The sequence below is a fragment of the Trichomycterus rosablanca genome, chromosome 12 (assembly GCF_030014385.1).
Source record: "Trichomycterus rosablanca isolate fTriRos1 chromosome 12, fTriRos1.hap1, whole genome shotgun sequence".
Classification (NCBI taxonomy): Eukaryota; Metazoa; Chordata; class Actinopteri; order Siluriformes; family Trichomycteridae; genus Trichomycterus; species Trichomycterus rosablanca.
The window spans coordinates 13310299-13318181 of record NC_085999.1 but is presented as its reverse complement, the minus strand read 5'-3'; the positions used below and the strand labels follow the sequence as shown (position 1 = coordinate 13318181).

At 38.6% G+C, this 7883-nt stretch overlaps 1 protein-coding gene across 1 annotated transcript in view; it reads left to right on the top strand.

The window, feature by feature from the left end:
- The first annotated feature begins 4840 nt into the window (after positions 1-4840).
- Positions 4841-7883, top strand: part of aff3 (AF4/FMR2 family, member 3) — a 30452-nt gene continuing 27409 nt past the window's right edge. The window contains exon 1 of the mRNA XM_063006057.1: positions 4841-4930. The gene's annotated coding sequence lies outside the window, so the exon portion shown is untranslated. The remainder of the gene's footprint in view (positions 4931-7883) is intronic.

Genomic DNA, 7883 nt, shown 5'->3' with positions numbered 1-7883 from the left:
CAGACGGATGGTCTGGATGGTCTATATGCTCGCTCGCTGGCTTCCTCACAGGCCAATTTGCATGCTCACTCAGTCGGACTTACATGGTTTTGCATCTACTGCCTATTCCACATAACAAAGACAGCTGAGACACATTGCTGTAGATAGCTAATTAATCCATGAAGACGTCTGCAAATCCAAGGAAAGGTCTATGCAATAGATTTACAGATTATAGTCCAGAAGGTTCATGTCCATAAGACCAGTCCAGCACTATCAGCAACAAAATACCAGCATCGTCCCTCCCACTGAAAAATATATAGGCTACCTAGTGTATACTTCCATTTCAGAGTCACTTTTTCAGCTAGCCGCAGTGTGGCGCTATCTCACCTATTTACACCATGAAATACTATTATTATTCCACAACGTTCATGCAGATACAGCGACAGAAATTTATGCACTGGTAGCAACAACGGTGATGGGCCATGACAAACTGGAGATTCCTGTTACTGGATTGATACAACACCATTCTTTTAAAATCTAATGTGTTTTAAGATAGCACTGTCTAACAACCCTATATATTTAGCACATCATTAGGGATTGCATATGATTTACATAATTTCCATATCCATTAGACCATTTACTGACCCCTTGTGCATCAAGAAGTATTTCATCACTTTGGGTGAGCCTTCCTTCTATGTACAAAAGGGAATGCCTTTATTTGTCATATATACATATACAGATGTACAGTACAATAAAATTATTTCATCACATATCCCAGCTTGTTTGGAAGCTGGGGTCAGAGTGCAGGGTCAGTTATTGTATGTACCCCTGGAGCAGAGAGGGTTAAGGGCCTTGTTCAAGGGCCCAACAGTGACTGCATGGCAGAGCTGGGATTCAAACTCTCAAAGTTTCAGTTGATAGCCCAAAGCTCTACCCACTACACTACCACTGTCCATATGTCTATGTCTATGGAGACAGTTAGACCCAAATCAAGTAATACATCTATATGATGAAAACTCTTTTGACTGTAACAATGCCACACTCAATACCATGCTCTGAGACCCCGCCCCTGCCAGGTAAAAAGAAGAGATCGGCTGCTGTGAGCATTTAGGAAGGGGCGTGTGAAAGTTCCTGCCCTCCTTGTTTAGTGGTGATGGTGGCATCAGCAACGAGAAAGAGAGATAAGTTCCATGACCATGAAAAAGGGGGAAACAATAAATAATTGATCAAACAAAGTATTTGGTGGTTTCTGGATCAATGATCATCTGGCCACTGATCATCTGATCCTCTCAGCATAAGTTTTCTGTTTTACCCTAGCATTCATGGACAAATACAGACAATTGTTTGTACAAATAATTTTGGACCTGAACTTGCTTATTAATATCTATTTATATGAACACAGAGAATTCACAGACTGTAGTCACAAACAAGGAATTAGGAGGCCATGCCATAAAATAAACTGACATAGAATATCCAAAGTTGCTGCGTTAATATTGTTTGGCTATGCTGTCTTCCAGACGCAGATTACACCCAGTCCTAAATTACATCTGACAGTAATTTAATTGTAATGGTAGTCAATGCATTCTGTATCTGTGAAAGCAGCCCACATTCTGCTCTCCAAGACATCACCTGACTGGATACCTAGAGGAATCCAGTCTCTAGGTGGGTCACCATGGATACCAGTAAAGGTTCATGATCTCTCCCCTAGGTGTTGAGGTGGGAGAACATGCACTCATGAGGCTGAGAGTTCAGAATATCATGTATTAACAGGTTTGCCTTGGGTATATGTATAATCCCCCAGGTTAGTCATCACTATGAACTGTAACCAAGAGATCTCCTGCAAAGACTTCCTTCAGCTTCATACTCTAGATGATCTAGCTAATATTTGTTGTTTTCCTTTTGGTGGAACATTTAGAGTTGACTGTTATATAAAAACCCATGTAAGAAGTAAATGCTGGAATGTGCTTTAGCTTTTTATGAAAACCTCTTTCTTTTTCAAGTGTGTGTGTATTCCATTGTAAAGCAATACATGACTGTGAACATTGTTATTGATTTTAAAGACTATTTAGGACTACTTTCCCCTCGTGATTTATTATAATGTTGTACGAATAGGACAGGCACCTGCACCCTCATATGTAGGAATATAATAACACCATAACTTAAGATATTATTCCATATGGAAGTGCCTCCATATAAACAAACCGTCAGGCATCATTAAACACAAAGGCTTTGCTAACACAGTGCAATCTCTCGGGTGTGCAGCTGTCATCCTACAAACCTTCTCTGCATTCAAATGAGCTTACTTATTTGAGTGTAATTGCTTCTTAAAAGTCTATCTGTGTTCTCTTTTACCCACACGTTTAGTTTCTTAGTTTCAGGGCTGTGATGATTTTCCTCCCCAGGTGTGACTCTCTTTTTTGCTCATATGGGTAAAAGGTCTCAGTGGTAAAAAAGCTGCACATGCTCTGTCTGGATTGTGAAACTTTGACAAAGAAAAGAGCATTTGCCATAAACACATCTACACAATAGGATTACGTTGGACCTTACAAAGTCACACTTATATTGTACTGAGGCATTATTCTATGCTACCCAGCACATTACTGCATCAAAATAAAAATAAAACATAATTGTTTTTTCTCTTCACTCAATGAATGTACATCCAGGCAGCACAGTTTTACACCTGCTCAAATTCCTTCCTGAAAATCAACAGAATTAAGGTTTTGACATGAGTTGGCTGAGTCAAAGCACTGACTTTCCCACTGAAATCCCATTGATATTCTGCGTACATTTCATGCTTAAAAACCCAACAGTGTAGCTGAATTACAATAATTCTGCAAATGAGTAGGCTAAAATTCATTTTGAGAGACGTAAAAGATTGCAAACATTTGATTGCAGTTTTTACTGCCAAGGATGGGACAGTTAGTAGGTTGGGAGGGGCTAACATGGTAATATAGGTTTTAAATACATTATTTTTACTAAATGGATGGATAATTTAAAGCTGCATTTTGTGTTCACTTGTGTTATCTTTATGTTAAATTATTTGGAAGATCTGAAACATTTAAATGTAACAAATTAGCAGAAAATACAAGAAAATCCACTCAGGTGGTGCAATGGTAAAACATGCTAGCACACCATAGCTGTGATTTTGAATACATCGTATTGAATCTCAGCTCTGCCATCCGTCTGGGCTGGGCAGCTGCATGAAAAACGATTGGCTGTTGTTCATAGGGTAGGATGAGCCGGACCGGGTTTCTCATAACTAAGCAAATTATGACCTCTGCTGACTTTGATGGCATCTGCACAAAGTCGAGGAATAATGCTGATCAGGGTGTGGCTCTCCATGCACAGAGCTGATCAGCATATGAACTCGCCTCGTGCAGGTGAAAAATGCAGTCAGCTAATGCACACGTGTCGGAGGGGGCGTGTGACAGTCTCGCTCTCCTCAAACTGGGCGGGGGTCAGCTCCAGTAGAGAGAAAGCATAACGCACTTGGGTAAAAACTGGAGAAAAAGCAGAATAGAAGAAATTGGTGGAGGGGCAAATACTTTTTCACAGCACTGTATTTACCATTGACAAACAAAAATATATTTTACTCATACCACACCAGTTCATGATTAAAGCCTTTGCCTCTCTATTTTACAGTAAATATTTTAAAAAATAATTTAATAAAACTAATAAGACACTAAATATTTATACTTCAAAACAATATCTAACAATAAGATTGGTGTGACTTCTTTGTGCAGATAACTGCATCTGTGCATGCAATATGTTCATCATTTGTGGATATCAGTGGCTTGTAACTCATTCATTTACTCACTTACATTGAACAGAAAAACACTTCTCCAGAAGTGTCTCACCATAGTTTTTTTCAGGACCACACACTGATGTTTTGCTTCTTTGGTGTTTGGGTTCTTTTCTCAGTACAGAAAAAAAGTGTCGAAAACCTTGTTCAGGGTAATCAGGCATGTACTACATACAGATGCAGTAAATAGTGCTAAGGCTGCAAATTGGACTATTCCATTAATACGATTACTGTTCTCTTTGTTTGCTCTGAACTGTAAACTACAGACGCGTCTTGTCTCAATATTGTTGAATTATTTGGTAGTGGAGTAGAACGTGTCTCCGCCCTGCATGGGCGCTTCGGGATTCAGCCATGTGTGATGTGTTAATGCTGTTTACTGTTCAGAAGAGAAGCGCACACGCACCATAATGCGTAACCTAACGGATTAACTACAGAAACATGCATCCTGAATTAGCTGGAAAAGTGGACATTTGTTGGAATATTGCATTCTTCTATTTTTATTACAGGTAACAAAGTGAATTTTAACAAACTACTAAGTCGAGTTTTATTGTTATTCATTTAGAACATCATTTATGATGTTATTTGGTTATTGCTTATGCGTAAATGATTGTTTTGGTTGGTTTATTAATGGACAAAGCTAACTACTCTCCATGCACTGTTGTAGTATTATCTTGTATTAGTGTTGAATGAGTTTTAACAGTATTGAGTGCAGCTTTGTCAGTTGAAAGCGTTTTCCGGTTGCAGGCGCACTGTGCGCAGCTTTTGGTGTTTTCGGTTTTGCTCTGTGGCCAGGCGCAGCGTTGATTAGATGAAGTTTGAAATATTCAAATGTAAACATTCAAGCTAAGACTTCCTCTCTTGTGCCACTGCAGGGTTCCTGAGCTTCGTTCTTTGCGTCTTTCAGGGTGACAGAATGCGCCTCCAGGCGTCTCCTGGCCAAGTTTGGAGAGGCCGGTAGCGCACTTAGCAGAGCCGGGAAGTTTAACTTTCAGCTGGTAGTGATTGTTTAGACTGATGTTGGGAACTGCATGTATACAAACAATAACATCTGGCTGTAGAAAGAGGAGTCAGGAGAAGAGCAGAAGGGTGCTTAATCACAACAAACCCCTGAGACATTGCTGCCGCAGCTCAGCGGATCTGTTTGGATGAGTAAGTAATCAAAACAGATTTAGTTAAAACCATGATGTATTTTTAAGATGTAAAATTGCTGGACTACAGCTTTTACACCACTGTTTTTTCTTGGTTGCTCTCAGCCCTAAGTTTCACAAAGTTCTGTTTTAACACTACACAATTAGTAAGCACTAGCAGTACACATGACTTTCTCAGTCTGTCTCACAGCTCTGCAAAAATGAGTCATTGTTTCATAGAGAAAAACTTGTGGAGCAAGGTGGAGTAAGACACCTGGTAGAGGCTGGGTGCGAAGAAGATTATATAGAGAAATGACATCAGAGACAATGGGATGCTTGATCTATTGCAATTGAGGTTAACATCATACTTATAAACCACATTATATGCAACAGCTGGATTATTAGTCAGCACATGGATTCACTTTGCCACAGCAACACTGTGTTTGTTTGTAATTTGCACAAGCATTTGATAAGCCTCACTGTAAGTGCATATTCAGTTAGTGTCATTTTTCCCACACGTTTTCCAGATGTTTCTATTAAAAGCAAAAATATACTGTATATAAATTTATTTCCTGCATAGCCATGCATTTCTATTTAATTACTTAATAGTATTCTCAACATAAATGATTAGTTAATTATAGATGTAAAAACTTTAAAAAAAAAAACGTTATTATTTTATCTTCATTAACCACATCATTCTGGTCAGGGTCATGGTGGGCCAGACTTTACCCAGAAAAACTAGGTGCAAGGCAGGAACAGACCTTGAAAAGTAGCCAATTTACCTTATGCATATATTTGAGCATTGTCTTGCAACACAATAGTAATCACTTAAACATAACATTTTAAGGACTGTTTAACAAAATTTTAACATTTATGAAAACAGATTATACCACAATGGACTGGCACCTGGGATGTGTTACTGCATTGTTCTCTGTGTTTCAGAAATACATTTAACAGAACACAATATTTGATGTCTGTGGCATGACCTTAAACACTTTTGAACAACTTCCTGTTTACAGAGGTTAAACAAGGGCAACCATTTTAAAATGCATGCTGGGGAAAGCATCTCTTATTTAAATTAAAGAAATAACCACATCACATTTAGTTTTTTTCAGTGGTGTTTAATTAATATACTGTATATGATCAAATATACAATATACAGTATATAGTATAAAAAGTCACAAATAGCTTCAATTTTAAGTATTTACTGTCAGTATTTAATGTGAGCACCCTCGGCACTATAAGCACATCTTGAACACTTTTGTGAGGACTGTCCTAAACTTTTCTGAATCATTTAGTATATGATACCAATTTTCTTTTAGCACTTTCCAGAGTTATTCTTTAAATTTAGGCAGTGTTTTATTTATTTTTACGTCCAGGTGATTCCTTACTGCCTCTATAAAATCCATGACTATTAGTGTTTTATCACCTTTTTCTCTCCAAATACATTAGCATTAGCAGTGTGCTTAGGTTTGTTATCATGCTAAAAAATAAAACCATTCCCAATCAGGCGCTTTCCAGAAGGAATGGCATGATGAATTAAAACCTGTCTGTACTTTTCAGCATTTATAATCCCATAAATTTGGACAATATTGCTAACACATCTGGCAGAAATTCAGCCCCAAACCAGGACAGACCCTCCACAACATTTCACTAAAAGAATCAAATCACCAAAAGAGTTTGGCAGTGTGAGTTTACTTTTGGTCAAACTATTGGCATCTCCACTTTACAAGAAAAATCAAATGCAGCATTTGCCCTCTTCAATTACTGGGAACAATTCACAGATCTGCCACTTACTAGATGTTTTTGTTTGTCTGTTTGTTTTTGCACCATAATGTGTAAAATCTGGCTCCCTTGATTATTTCACATTTAAACTCTCTCATATCTTTTTCAGTCTGTTATGGCCATTACCTGAAACTTTTGACCATTGTCTGTATGATTTTATGCACTGTGTTGCTGTTACATGACTGTATAAAAACATGTATGTGCAGGTGTCCACATGTATGTACTCACTGTCCATTTTATCAGCTCCACTTACCATATACCATATTTGTAGTTCTACAATTACTGACTGTAGTCCACCTGTTTCTCTGCATGCTTTGTTAGCCCCCTTTCATGCTGTTCTTCAATGGTCAGGACCACTACAGAGTAGGTATTATTTGGGTGGTGGATCATTCTCAGCACTGCAGTGACACTGACATGGTGGTGTGTTAGTGTGTGTTGTGCTGGTATGAGTGGATCAGACACAGCAGCACTGCTCGGGTTTTTTAAACACTTCATTGTCACTGATGGACTGAGAATAGTCCACCAACCAAAAACATCCAGCCAACAGCAGCCCGTGGGCAGCTTCCTATGACCGCTGATGAAGGTCTAGAAGATGACCAACTCAAATAACAGCAATAAATAAGCGATCGTCTCTGACTTTACATCTACAAGGTGGACCAACTAAGTAGGAGTTACACACCACCACCATGTCACTGCAGTGCTGAGAATGATCCACCACCTAAATAATACCTGCTCAGTGGTGGTCCTGTGGGGGTCCTGACCATTGAGGAACAGGGTGAAAGCAGGTTAAAAAAGTACGTAGAGAAACACATCAACTACAGTCAGTAATTGTAGAACTACAAAGTGATATATATATATATATATACATGTGGGTTTTCAGCTGTGTGGGCGCTGCAGTTGTATTGCACTGGTTCTCACCTGCTTCACTAGCACATGCGTGCAGCTGTAGGCAACCAACTTCCATCATGCTCACAAACTAATCATTTATTATCTGTCTGCAAGTGTATGTGTGGTTTTGTTGGCATTATGTGTGTAGGAGTGTTTCTAAATTAGGCTGTTTCTGTATTATTCACTTCCGTATAGGTCATACAGACTTATTTACTTATGTCTGAATACAATAACAAGCTCTTTATGTTAAAATGTTATGGAAATGTTAAACGCTGTTAAAAGCTTAATTTTAGGTAGGCCAT